This window comes from Sceloporus undulatus, chromosome 6 (assembly GCF_019175285.1).
Source record: "Sceloporus undulatus isolate JIND9_A2432 ecotype Alabama chromosome 6, SceUnd_v1.1, whole genome shotgun sequence".
In the NCBI taxonomy this organism is placed as follows: domain Eukaryota; kingdom Metazoa; phylum Chordata; class Lepidosauria; order Squamata; family Phrynosomatidae; genus Sceloporus; species Sceloporus undulatus.
Genome location: NC_056527.1, coordinates 154,005,333 through 154,019,239, shown reverse-complemented (window position 1 = coordinate 154,019,239; position 13,907 = coordinate 154,005,333). Strand labels below are relative to the sequence as shown.

Sequence of the window (13,907 nt, the reverse complement as noted above, 5' to 3'; positions counted from 1 at the left end):
TATCCAGCTCCCTAAGTTGCTCCTCATAGGGCACTGGTTCCTAATCGTTGGTCCTCCAGATGTTTTAGACATCAGCTTCCAGAATGTCTGACTTGGACAAGCTTGCTGGGGCTTCTGGGAGCTGAAGTCCAAAACAATTCAGAACCAAAGTTCGGGATTCACTGTCACAAGGCCTGGCTTCCAGACCTTTCACTATTTTGGTTGCCCTCCTCTGGAAAATCATGCCACCATGATCGTCTCTTCTCCAAGATAGACATACCCAGCTTCCTAGCTACTCCTCATAGGATATGGTTTACATACTTTTCTTAGGTACCCCAAGGGCCATCCAGTCCAACCTCATTCTGCCATGCAGGAACTCACCATCAAAGCACCCCCAACAGAGCCTCTGATTAAAGACTTCCAAAGAAGGAGACTCCACCACTCTCCAAAATTATATATTCCACTATCAAACAGCTCTTATTGTCACAAAGTTCCTCCTAATGTTGAGGTGGAATCTCTTTTCTTGTACTGCAGTTTGAATCCACTGCTCTGTGTCCCAGTGTCTGGAGCAGCAGAAAACAAGCTTGCTCCCTCCTCAATATGACATCCCTTCAAATATTTAAACAGGGCTATCATATTACCTCTTAACCTTCTCTTCTCCAGGCTAAACTTCCCCAGCTCCCTAAGTCTTTCATCATAAGATATGGTTTCCAAACCTTTCTTAGAGATGCAGGGGACCCCAAGGACCATCCACAGGGAGGCATTGGCAAAACCCCTTTTGAACAAACCTTGCCAAAAAAAATCCTGCCATAGGTTTGCTTTAGGCTCGCCATAGGCCAGAAATGACTTGAAGGAACACAACAACAACAACAACAACAACAACAACAACAGAGAGTCACTTTATCTCAGCCACAAAGAAAAGCAAAAAACCTCCCCCCCCCAAACAAAACATACAAAGTGTTGACTTACTACTCAACAGTTACGTCAATGGGTCAATCTTACTTTGAATAGCAATTAGATTTAGAACAAAGATGGGAATTGTATGGCCCTGCAAATGTTGCACTGCAACTCCTACCTGTCCTAGCTGTCATCTGTGGTAGCAAACTCATCAGGGACTGTTGTGTAGAAACTGGAACATAATTTTGGCACTTTCAAATTTCTTGCTGAAATTAGCTCTTTTGCATCTGCTGAGATTCACTGAGAGACAAAATGCACCTTCTTGCAGAAATTTGCACATTTGCAGTACGTTTTGTACTCATGAAATCATGCATATGTCTTAGAAAGTGAATGGTTAAAGTGCATATCATTAAAAAAATACACACAAACACATTTTAGTCTATGGGGGAAATGTGTAGGGAAATGAAGGCATTAGGAAGAGCAGATAAATAAGTGCACTGTGTGTACATTACAGAAAATGCATTGTGTATATTCCAGAAAATGTATAGAATAAGAGTATACAGATTTCATTATCATAAAAAAAACACAGATTCCAACTACAAAAGGTTCCAGAAGTACAAGAGTTACTTGGTGAACTGCAGTGTGAAATCAAGACTCACATCTGTATTCTTGGGCTTCATCCACACTGCAAAAATAATCCACTTTAACTGCCGTGGCTCAATGCTATGGAATCCTATGTTTTGTGTTTTTGAGATGTTCAGCCTTCTCTGTCAGAGTGCCCTAGTGCCACGACAAACTACAAATCCCAGGATTCCATAGGATGGAGCCCTGACGGTTAAAATGGTGTCAACCTGGATTATTTTTGCTGTGTGGATGCAGCCTTGTTGTGAGATCTGAATGGATCCAGTGCTTTTATCATGACAATTTAGATAGGTGCTTCATTATGCTTTGCTGACTCCTCTTGTGCCACTAGGGTTGATATGAGAGGATCCAAAAGGGAAAGCGGTATCACTGCCCTTAATAAAGTAATTGCCAAAGAGAGGTAGGATACAAATAATAATAATAATAATAATAATAATAATAATAATTGTCTGGATGAAATGGCCAAGGAAGTCAAAGCGATTGACGGAAAGAGTTGTGACCACTGGGTGGCAGACTTACCTAGGATACAATATCAAATCAATACTCCAACTTGGTTGCTGGCTGCTTCATTCATTCCCTTGTTGTGCTAATTGCATTATTATATCCAAGGCATAGTGCAAACAAAATTAAAAACAGCTTAAGCAAATTAAAATGACAGCAAGTAGAGGACTTTGAAGAGGAGTTGTTCCCCAGCTCATACAGCTTAGTGACTGACAGGTTTCTTTGCCTTGCTCTTTGACTTGCTTGTTTGAAGCATCTGAAGCTACAGATTAAGCCACTGCATTTTACCATCTTCTGAGCTAAATAGGTTAATGGGTATGGACAGGAGGTTGGACTTGCCAGTTTGATACCTACTAGTCATACGCAAGGGTTACCTGTTTGATCATCATACGTAAAGTCACTTGATGCGGACGGAATCAAAGATATGTAATTGTATTAACATGTGCCTCAACTGTCATGGCTCCATCCTACAGAATGCTAGGATTTGAAGTTTGGTAAGGCACTCTTGAAAGAAGCCCATCCAATCTCTGTTTAAAGATTACCAAAGAAGGACAGTCCACCACCTTTCAAGGTAATCTGTTCCACTATCCAACAGGCCAAAATACACTGCAGAAATAATCCAGTTTGAGACCACTTTAACTGCCCTGGCTAAGGGATTCTGGGAACTGTAATATTGTGAGACATTGAACCTTCTCTGTCAGAGCGCTCTGGTGCCACAATAAACTACAGTTCCCAGGATTCCCTAGCACTAAACCAGGGCATTTAAAGTGGATTATTTCTGCAGTGTGTTTTGGATCATAGTAATGAAGTTCTTTCAAATATCTAGGTGGAATCTCTTTTCTTGTCATTTGAACCCACTGCTTAGTGTTATAGACTCTGGAGCAGCAGAAAACAAGCTTGCTCCACCTTTTCCGATACAGTATTTTAAAAATGGCAGCCATGTTCTCCACTACTGAAAATCTTTTTCTCAATTTTCTCTTCTCCAAGCTAAATATAGTCTGATCTCTAACTCGTTCCACATCACACTTGGTTTCCAGATTTTGGATCATCTTGGCCACCTTTCTGTGGACATGTTCCAGCTTATCAACATCCTTCCTGAATGGTAGCACCTAGAACTGGGCACCATATTCCAGGTAAGGCCAATATATCAGCATAGTTTAATAGAAAGTTCTTACTGCAAAGTCACAACGCCTTAGGAAAAGTATTTCAGGTATTTTTTAAAGAAAAATCAGGCATATGTTGGGGAATCCCCAAATCATAGTGTCCTGGGGAAAAAATGTGGCCATCTGGGGAAACGACGAGGGCAATACTGAAAGGCCAGCATGGCATAGTGGTTTGAGTGTTGAACTATGAATCTGGAGACTTGGTTTCAATTCCCAGCTCAGCCATGAAACCCACTGGGTGACTTTGGGTATGTCAATGGCAAACATCCTCTGAACAAATCATCCCAAGAAAAACCCCTGAAAGTTTCATCTGCAGTGGGTCGTCATAAGTTAGAAATGACTTGAAGGCACACAGAAACAATAGCAAAGATCAGAATTGTGTGGTTGCCACAATGACCATAAAAATATGTTCCGAGGGCACATCAGATAATAATAATAATAATAATAATAATAATAATAATAATAATAATTTTTATTTATATTACCCGCCTCTCCCAAGGATCGAAGAGGGATTACATCATTAAAATAACACAACACAATCCAATCTAGAAAATACTAATACTGTACTGAATTACACATTCAGATTAGCTCCTTAAAATATCCAGCCATCAAACAGTTATACAATCATAATCAGGGTGGAGTCTTAACCATAGTCTCTTATATGAAATCTGGTGAATCTCAGCAGGTCCAAGTCTTGTCACAAGTTGGATGGGAGTTACTTTGGCATTCATATGCTTGGCTCCCAGACCCATCACACTGCAGCTGCGTTTGACTTAAACTCCCATCATCCTTGTCTAGCTGGGGGCGATAGGCATTGCTATCAAACACATCTGAAGAGTAATGCTGCAAAAGACTGTCCCTTTATATACAACCTTCACTTCAATGGTGATAAGAAGGTTATAAATAATAGAAAAGGTATACTGCCTTATCAGTGTACTGAATAAGAAAGGTGGCATAGATGTACTAAATATCACAATACTAAGTAAATTAATAAATGTACTCATTGCAGCAGCCCCAATCCTTGAAGAAAATAAACTGGAACACTTAGATTTAACCCAGTTTGGCATTCAAGTCAACAAAGCCACACTGTTTGGATTTATCCTCAAGGAAGCTGTCTTAATTCCAGTTGTCTGAGTTTAACCAATTTGGAGATTGATCTGTCACATAGTCCATAGTCAGCGTCAGACAGCCAGAGTCGGCTTTGCCCTAAAGGAAACCAATAAAAGCTCTGGGTGGCATACATGTACCTGCATCAGATAAACAGGATCTATTATTCCAGATTAATTAATTAAACTGTGATGAAAAGCTAGGAGCTTTCTCCTGAGTTCCAAATCCTCCTTTCTAGAGATCTTGTAGTGAGAAAGAAATGTTAAACAGCATGAAGTCGGAGGAGAAGTTTGCCATTGCCAGAAGACACAGTAGTTCTGGAGGACTAAAACAAGAGTCAGTCCAATTCACAACCAGCTAGCAGTGCCACAGATCCATGTGGCTGGCAGCCAGAAATGTCTCTCCATAATCCAAGAAACTTCCAAACATACAAGAGAATATCACCTCGAGATTGCAAATTCAGAAGTCTTATTCCACCAAATGGAGAAGTATCTAGTGGAAAGATCTACCATCCTCATGCCAGACACCCCTCTCCAGTCAAACTATTTGGACCACACAAAATGCATGGTGACACACAGAGAGAAAAGTCAAGACATTATTTACGAGAACATGTTTGTTTGTTTTTTTAAAGTCAAAGAGATGAACTATTAGAGGGGTATGATCTTAAAGAGGCCATTTTGCAAATACAGCAGGATTGGCCACTCTTGTTCCTCCAGTTTCTGAGGATTAAGGGACAAACATGCAGATGTCACCATAGGATGATGCATTAAAGATGAGGACAGGAGGCTGAATTAGAGCAGCAACACTAGCATTTGTGCACAAGGCAGCTCATATGTTGAATTGTCTCCATTATCTTGGCCAGATAACAAGCAGCTCAGGAGAGAATACAGAGGGAGGGTGCCTTCTTCCATTTTATTGTGACTTCACCCAGAGTAAGGTAGAGTCTGGGGAGTTTGTATGAGCTACCCAGCCATCTTTAGATTTGAGCAGTGTTTGTGACTTATACAACACACACCCAACACACACCAGAGTCTTGCAATCTTTCCAGAAGAGCTTTCTCTCGGACCCACCACCATCGCAGGCACATTTGCTGAAGGCATAGGAGAAGACCTTCTCTGTAGCTGCTCCTAGGATGTGGATTTGTGGGTTTCCCTCACACTGGAGGCTCAGTTGGCCCCCTCTCTGGTCTCTTTTTGTTAGTAAGAGCATGGTGCAGTGATTTGAGCATTGGTTTACAGCTCTGGAGACCAGGATTCGAATTGCTATTTGGCCATTGAAACCCACTGGCTAACCTTGGGCAAGTCCCACATTCTCAGCCTCAGAGGAAACCCCCCTCTGCACAAATCTTGCCAAGAAAGCCTGTCACAGCTTTGCCTAGGGTCACCATAAGTCAGAAACAACACAAAGCACACCACCCTCATAGCCACCTTTTCATTTAGGAGGCTTTTGGCTCTCAACTTGTTGTGGCAGAAGAGTCTTTTAATGGGGTCTTGTTTATTTACCTGTTGGCTGGCTAATGCTTTCACTATCTTATGATTTTTTTAAACATATGAGTTTTTAATCATTTGGGTCTTTTAAGAACAATGTTTTTAAACAAACAAATACCTATAAAGTAGAGGAAGTGAGTAAAAAGCAACTCCTCTCCCTTGTTTTTTTCTCCTAGCAGAACTTGGGAGGGACACCCAGAGAAACTGTTTAGCAACAAAGACTTCACACAAAGCATAGGATGGTCACTGGCTTAGGCTGCGTCCACACTGGAGAAATAACCCAGTTTGGCACTGTTTTTCAGCATCCTAACTCAAGGCTATGGAATTTTGGGAGTTGGAGTTTGTTGTGAGCCCAGACTGGAGCCAAACCGGGTTATTTCTCCAGTGTAGATGTAGCCTTATTAGAGAGCCTGAGCAAAGGATTATTAGACAAAGGCCCTGAACAGGTGTGACCTATCACTTAGCACTGGCTATTAGCAAAGTTGGTTCAGTATTTTGAAGGCTGAAACCAGCAAGACAAAAGAGTTCAAATCCATTTTTATTTATTGTAATATTTTTATCCAGTTCTTCCTCTAAATTCACCCCACATTCCCCTCACACAGTGTGTTTTAGTTCACAGAAATGTAAACCCATGCTTCTTAGGTCCAAAGCACACTACAGAAATAATCCAGTCTGAGACTGTTTTAACTGCCTTGGCTCAGTGCTAGGGAATCCTGGGAACTGTAGTTTATTATGGGTCCAGAGCTCTCTGACAGAGAAGGCCAAATGTCTCACAAAAACTGAAGTTCCCAGAATTCCCTAGCAATGAGCCAGGGCAGTTAAAGCAGTCTCAATAAACCTCAGTTATTATTTCTCCAGTGTGTTTTGGACCTTTGACTTATGTAGAAATCATTCCCTTAATATATATATATATATATATATATATATATATGAAGGAATGAAGAATAGAAGAAAAGGATAGAAAGAGGACAAAGATCCAAATATAACCTTGATGTAACTAATTAATTTTATTAAGGATATATAGGTAACATATATTTTAGATTTTAGAATTAAGAATTAGAGATTCACAAAGTATATATATATATATATATAGAGAGAGAGAGAGAGAGAGAGAGGATATGTATTTCAACATACACATCCACTCTATAAATACTTTGTCAATCTAAGTCTAATTCTAAAATCTAAAATATATGTTTATGTTAAAATATAGTGTGTATATGTATGTGTATATTGTTTACTGAATTAATTCTTTAAAAAAAGTCAAAACGAGGCTGAAGAAGAAAAAACCCAAAATGAGGCTAACTTCCACCAAGGGAGAGGCAGAATAAAAATAAATATTATTATTACTACTACTATTATTATTATGATGTCAAAAATAGGCTGAAGAAGGGGAAAAAACCCAAAGTCAGGCCAACTTCCACCAAGGGCAACAAAATGGCCACCCTTAACCTGAAGTCTTCTTTTTGGTTATGTTTTGTTATGTGCTTTTATTTCTTTTAATGTAACCCAACTCCATCTGTAGGGAGAGGCAGAATAAAAATAAATATTATTATTACTACTATTATTTATATTTTTATTATTAAGTCAAAAAGAAGCTGAAGAAGAAAAGGAAAAAAAACCCAGTCAGGCTAACTTCCACCAAGGGCAACAAAATGGCTGCCCTCCACCTGAAGTCTTCTTTTTGGTTATGTTTTATGTGCTTTTACTTCTTTTTAATGTAACCCAACTCCATCTGTAGGGAGAGGCAGAATAAAAATAAATATTATTATTACTACTATTATTTTTATTATTATTATTAAGTGAAAAAGAGGCTGAAGAAGAAAAGAAAAAAAACCCAAAGTCAGGCTAACTTCCACTTAGGGTAACAAAATGGCGGCCCTCTAATTGAACAAGGCGTTCGAAGCCTAATACTGTAGCGCTAGCCCTCCTTTCCCGCCTTTTTCTGCGCAGGCGCAGTCGCGCAACCTGGCGTTCCTGAGGTGAAAACGTCGAAGTTCTCTTCTTTTTCCTCAGAGGCGCGCGGCTCAGAGAAGCCGCTCCGGGCTCCTTTGTTTTTTCCCCTTTCCCAAAAGTGAATAATTAATTCCCTCATAGTAATTTTAATAAACATTTAATTAATTATCAGTTAGTTACTCGTTGGCGGAGTAATAAACGTTTAACAGCGAAGGCTTCACGACTATTGTTGGCACTTTTAACGCGGCTATTTAAACTTATAGTTATTCCTCCTCAGGGGCTTATCCTCCCTTTTCTCCTCAAAGTCGCTTCATGGCCGGGCGAGACTGGCGGCAGCCTCCTTCCCTTCATGAAGCTCGGGGCCGGCAGGCGAGGAGGAGGCAGCCCCGTTCCGCCTCCGAAAAGCCGCGTGAGGCGACGACGCCTCAGCGCGGTTGCCTCACAAAGCTGCATCTCTGAGGGGAATTTACCTCCCTCACGTTTAAAGCCTCTGAGGGGAAATTTTGTTTAATAATGATAATAATAAGACCGAATTGGTTATATATTTATGTAGAAGTATTTTGCTATAATATTAAGGTTAAAAAAAAAGGGGGGGGGAGATTTAAGGTATAAATTTATAAGGGCTTCTCTGAGGGGAATTTAACTCCCTCAGGTTTAAAGCCTCTGAGGGGGAATTTTGTTTTTAATAATGATAATGATAAGACCGAATTGGTTATATATTTATGTAGAAGTATTTTATTTTATTTTGCCATAATGTTAAGGGAAAAGGGGGAAAAAGATTTAAGGTACAAATTTATAAGAGAATATGAATAATTGCTAATGTCTGGAGATAAATAACCCGGTTTGGCACCGCTTTAACTCTTTTTCTGGCTCAAGGCTATGGGATTCTGGGAGTTGGGAGTTTGTTGTGGGCTTCTCTGAGGGGAATTTAACTCCCTCACGTTTAGAGCCTGTGAGAGGGAAATAATAATTATAATTAATAATAATAATAATAAAGACCAAATTGGTTATATATTTATGTAGAAGTATTTTGCCATAACCTTAGGGTTTAGAAAGAAAGAAAGAAAAAGATTTAGGGTACAAATTTATAATGGCTTCTCTGAGGGGAATTTAACTCCCTCACGTTTAGAGCCTCTGAGGGAAGGAAAATAATAATGATAATAATAATAATAATTAATAATAAGACTGAATTGGTTATATATTTATGTAGAAGTATTTTGCCATAACCTTAAGGGAAAAGAAAGATTTATAAGAGAATATTAATAATGGCTAATGTCTTGAACTGAATAGAGGTGTATATGTATATATATATATATATAGAGAGAGAGAGAGAGAGAGAATGAGAGAGAGAGAGAGAGATTGATAGGTAGATAGATTGATAGATATAGATGGATAAGGAAGGTACAGTACATTAATTGAATTAAGATTTACACTTTTAAAATACATTATGGGTGTTAAAGTAGAATTTGCAGACAGATTAGTCATAAAATAAAACTATACGTTGTATAAATGGAGACCTGGGTAGTAGGAAAGTTACAGTGTCTTATGTTAATATGTTTCTATGCTTATCTAAAATGTAGAATAAATATAATGTAGACTAAATAAAATATAGATATAATGTAGAATAAATATAATGTAGAATATATAAAATATAAATATAATGTAGAATAAATGAAACAAAATAAAATGTAGAATAAGTAAATATAGTGTAGAATAAATAAAAGGTAAAATAAAAAAAGTTGAATGTGAAGTATTGCTCTTGTATGTAATTGTATATGTAACATGGGAAGTTATCTGTATGTAATGCGTAGTAAATGTTGGTTGTGTGATGTATTTGTTGGTTTATTAGAATGTTTCGCCACCTTGAGTCCCTATATTGGGAGAAAGGCGGCATATAAGAAAATAATAATAATAATAATAATAATAATAATAATAATAATAATAGAATGCTTCTGTTCTTCCCTATGAGCTCAAGGTGGTGCTGCTAATTGGTTATATTTGTAGTCAAATAACACATTTTGTTGGTGTTGTGTGCCCTTCAGTCATTCCTGACTTCTGGTAACCCGGTTGGGTAACAGTTTTGTGTATCCTGGCTCAAGGCTATGGAATTCTGGGAGTTGGAGTATGTTGTGGGGCCTTCCTTCCTTAAGCTCCACTCTGCTCTGGGTCCACAACAAACTCCAACTCCAAGAATTTCATAGCCTTGAGCCAGAAAGGGTGAAAGTGGTGCCAAAGCAGGTTATTTCTCTGGTGTGGATGCAGCCTAAGGCAACCTTATCACAGAGTTTTCTCTGCAAGTTTCTCCAGAGAGGGCTTACCATTGCCATCCTCTGAGGCTGAGAGAGTGTGACTTCTTGCCCAAGGTCACCCAATAGGTTTCCATGGCCGAGCCAGGATTTGAACCCTGGTCCCCAGAGTTATAGTCAAATGCTCAAACCACTGCACCACCACACTGGCTGTCATTATGAAATGTTTAATATTTAAATGTTGAATGTGATGATTGAATGTAATATATATATATATATATATATATGTATATGTCTATGTCTATATCTATATCTATATATATAGATAGATAGATAGATAATAATAAGCTAAAACAAAATATATGCAGTACATTTTGTGGAATTTAGATTAAATAATTAAAAACGGAGAATGAAGACAATTTGCAAATAGGTATTGTTTACCCAATGATATTATAGAACCCAAGGTAGCAACGACTCGGTTACAATTAAGCAAGATGTGGGGAATAAGCGGATGATACAATATATTGGAGCATAGATAAAAAGTATTTTTTTTAAAAAAAAAGACCCTTCATAAGACGCTGAAAATGGAAGTTAATGGCACAGAGAAGAAGATTTCATTTATTTAGTTAATTATAAGGAGAAAAGAGAATTTTAAATTTATGCATAGTTATTAGTTAAGACTGATGTGAAATACAAGATGTATTAGACTAAAGTATAAGCACATTTGGCTGTAATGAGATGGATGTTACGTAAATTTGTATACAGTAGATGTTAATAATAATAAAAAAATGTTGAATTTGGCCTCCTAGGGTTCAAGGAAGATAAATAAATGTAGGACAAATAAATAACAGTGTTTTAAAAGGCTGAAACAAACATGTTAAGTCGTTTGTCACTTAAAACTGTAGAAGACTGTCAAATCCCCCAACACTGAGCCAGGGCAGCTAGAGCGGTCTCAAACTGGATTATTACTGCCTTGTATTATGGACCAGAGTCTCTTAAAACATCCATAGAAATGTAAAAAGCATTTATGTTCACCCAAAGTCTTCATGATGCTAAGTTGTATCAACCCCTCTCAAATATGTGTGTATGTGGGGGGGACATTTTAACAATTTTAGGGGGATTTCCCTGCTTCTTGCATTTACTACGTGAGTTTATACTTCTAAGAAAATGGATTTCAGTTTCTGCCATTTCTAATTCATTCTTTTCATCAACAGAGAGTCGTACTGTGAATCACACAGTGGACAACAAAGAATTATCAGACCTACAGCATTTTTGTGAGTATTTTAACCACTTGCTTTTATAAAATTAATTTCACAAGCAGAAAAACACAGCTGTCTATTTTCTAGCCTCAAATAGAATTTCTGTTGGTGTGATGTGGTTAAAACAGAGGTAAACTGTTTAATTCATTGTGATCTACAAACCCAATTAATGATTCATTTATTTACTAGGGCCTGGATTCTGTAACCTCTTGGCTCTACTCCCCTCGCTCCCACAAACCTGACAATTGTGGCCAAAGTGTCACAGTTTTGACTAAACACCGATAACTGTTCCATTAACCCACCTTGAATCCATTGTGGGAGGAAGGTGGGATATAAATCCTTGAAATAAATTAAAAAATAAAAGTAAATACTGTACTCACAACTGCTACTTAGTCGTAGTTGTTACTATTGTGACAATTATGATGATTATTTTATTTATTTATATCCTGCCTTCTTCTTGGTACAGGGACTCAGTAATAACTCCCTCCTCCATCTACTTCAGAAGCATCAGCTATAAAAAAAGAAGGAGGTCCATTCTGCCGGTGGTCAGAAAAGGTAAGTGACATTTCTGCAGGTTTGCTGGGGTCAGGCCAGGAGAGGTTACTTAGTTTAGTATTCTTAACTAAGAAGCTGATACAGAATACTGGCCAAGTTTTTAAACCCATTTTCCAAGGTGCACTGCTGTTACAGGGCAGCATAGAAGATTACCAAAACAATGAAAACACAGTTACCATTAAGTATAGGGCGCATGGCACAGAAGCAGTAACAACAGTAGCAGTAACCATCACTAAATAAGACTGGAATACATGTATTTTTGCACTGATGAAGCTATGCATATCTCTTATGGGGCAACTAAAACATCTGAGACAAAATAAAAACATACACATAGAATTGTAAAGTTGGAAGGACCATCTAATCGACCCCCCCCCAATATCTGGGACAACAGCAAACCAAGTTATTCCATCTTCTCTATGACATCAGATATTTAAAGATCACTATTATGTCAACTTTCAATCTCCTCTTCTCTATACTAAATATACCCAGTTCTCCATGGCATTCCAACTTGTTGACATCTTTTTCGACTATGGTACCCAGAAATAGAAATAGTATTCCAGGTGAGGTCTAACCTAAGTACAATAGAGGGAGACTACTACTATTACCAGCAACAAGGTAAAGGAGAATCCAGTAGTAAAAAGAAACAGAGGGTAGGCAAAGTCCATCTGAACCACCATCCTAGCCCCACGTAATAAAAAGGGAAGCAAGCCATGAGAAGGAGGAAATGAAGCAGCTTGGCACTTGTTAAAGGAGAATCCAATGGGACAAAGAAAGAAGGTAGGCCATGTCCATCTCAACCACCATCCTAGCCTCATGGAAGCAAACGGGAAGGAGCCAGCATAAGGAAGAAGAGAATCAGCTTGGCACTTGTTAAAGGAGAATCCAATGGGACAAAGAGAGAAGGGAGGGCATGTCCATCTGAACCACCATCCTAGCCCCATGGAAGGAAAGAGGAAACAGCCAGCAAAAGCAGGAATGGAAGGAGCTTGGCACATGTTAAAGGAGTATTCAATGTGATAAAGAGACAAGGAAACTCATTTCCATCTCAACCACCATCCTAGGCCCATGGAAGGAAACAGGAACCAGGCATCAGAGGGAGGAAGAGAATCAGCTTGGCACTTGTTAAAGGAGAATCCAATGGGACAAAGAGAGAAGGGAGGCCATGCCCATCTCAGCCACCATCCTAGCCTCATGGAAGCAAACGGGAAGGAGCCAACAGAAGGAGGGAAAAAATCAGCTTGGCACTTTTTAAAGGAGAATCCAAAGGGACAAAGAGAGAAGGGAAGCCATGTCCATCTTAACCACCATCCTAGCCCCATGGAAGGAAAGAGGAAACAGCCAGCAAAAGCAGGAATGGAAGGAGCTTGGCACATGTTAAAGGAGTATCCAATGTGATAAAGATACAAGGGAAGCCATTTCCATCTCCACCGCCATCCTAGGCCCATGGAAGGAAACAGGAACCAGGCATCAGAAGGAGGAAGAGAATCAGCTTGGCACTTGTTAAAGGAGAATCCAATGGAACAAAGAGAGAAGGGAAGCCATGTCCATCTTAACCACCATCCTAGCCCCATGGAAGGAAAGAGGAACCAGCCAGCAAAAGCAGGAATGGAAGGAGCTTGGCACATGTTAAAGGAGTATCCAATGTGATAAAGAGACAAGGGAAGCCATTTCCATCTCCACTGCCATCCTAGGCCCATGGAAAGAAACAGGAACCAGGCATCAGAAGGAGGAAGAGAATCAGCTTGGCACTTGTTAAAGGAGAATCCAATGGGACAAAGAGAGAAGGGAGGCCATGTCCATCTGAACCATCATCCTAACTTCATGGAAGGAAACGGGAAGGCACCAGCAGAAATGGGAAAGGAAGCAACTTGGCACTTTTTATGGAGAATCCAATGGGACATAGAGAGAAGGGAAACCATTTCCATCTCAACTGCACCCCTGGCCCCAGGGAAGGAAACAGAAAGCAGCTAGAAGAAGGAGGAAGGAAAGCAGTGTGGCACGTTGTAAAAAAGAATCCAAAGGGACATAGAGAGAAGGGAAACCATTTCCATCTCAACTGCACCCCTGGCCCCAGGGAAGGAAACAGAAAGCAGCTAGAAGAAGGAGGAAGGAAAGCAG

At 39.3% G+C, this 13,907-nt stretch overlaps 1 protein-coding gene across 3 annotated transcripts in view; it reads left to right on the top strand.

Moving 5' to 3' along the window:
• The first annotated feature begins 6,198 nt into the window (after window positions 1–6,198).
• The window catches only part of RPP25 (ribonuclease P and MRP subunit p25), a 50,035-nt gene continuing 42,326 nt past the window's right edge, over window positions 6,199–13,907 (top strand). Inside the window, exons 1-3 of one of the 3 annotated variants that reach the window (XM_042477420.1) lie at window positions 6,199–6,222; window positions 11,190–11,249; window positions 11,701–11,789. The gene's annotated coding sequence lies outside the window, so the exon portion shown is untranslated. Of the gene's footprint in view, window positions 6,223–6,734; window positions 6,770–7,730; window positions 7,848–11,189; window positions 11,250–11,700; window positions 11,790–13,907 lie in introns of those variants that run through there. The other 2 variants (XM_042477419.1, XM_042477417.1) reach the window with 2 other exon arrangements.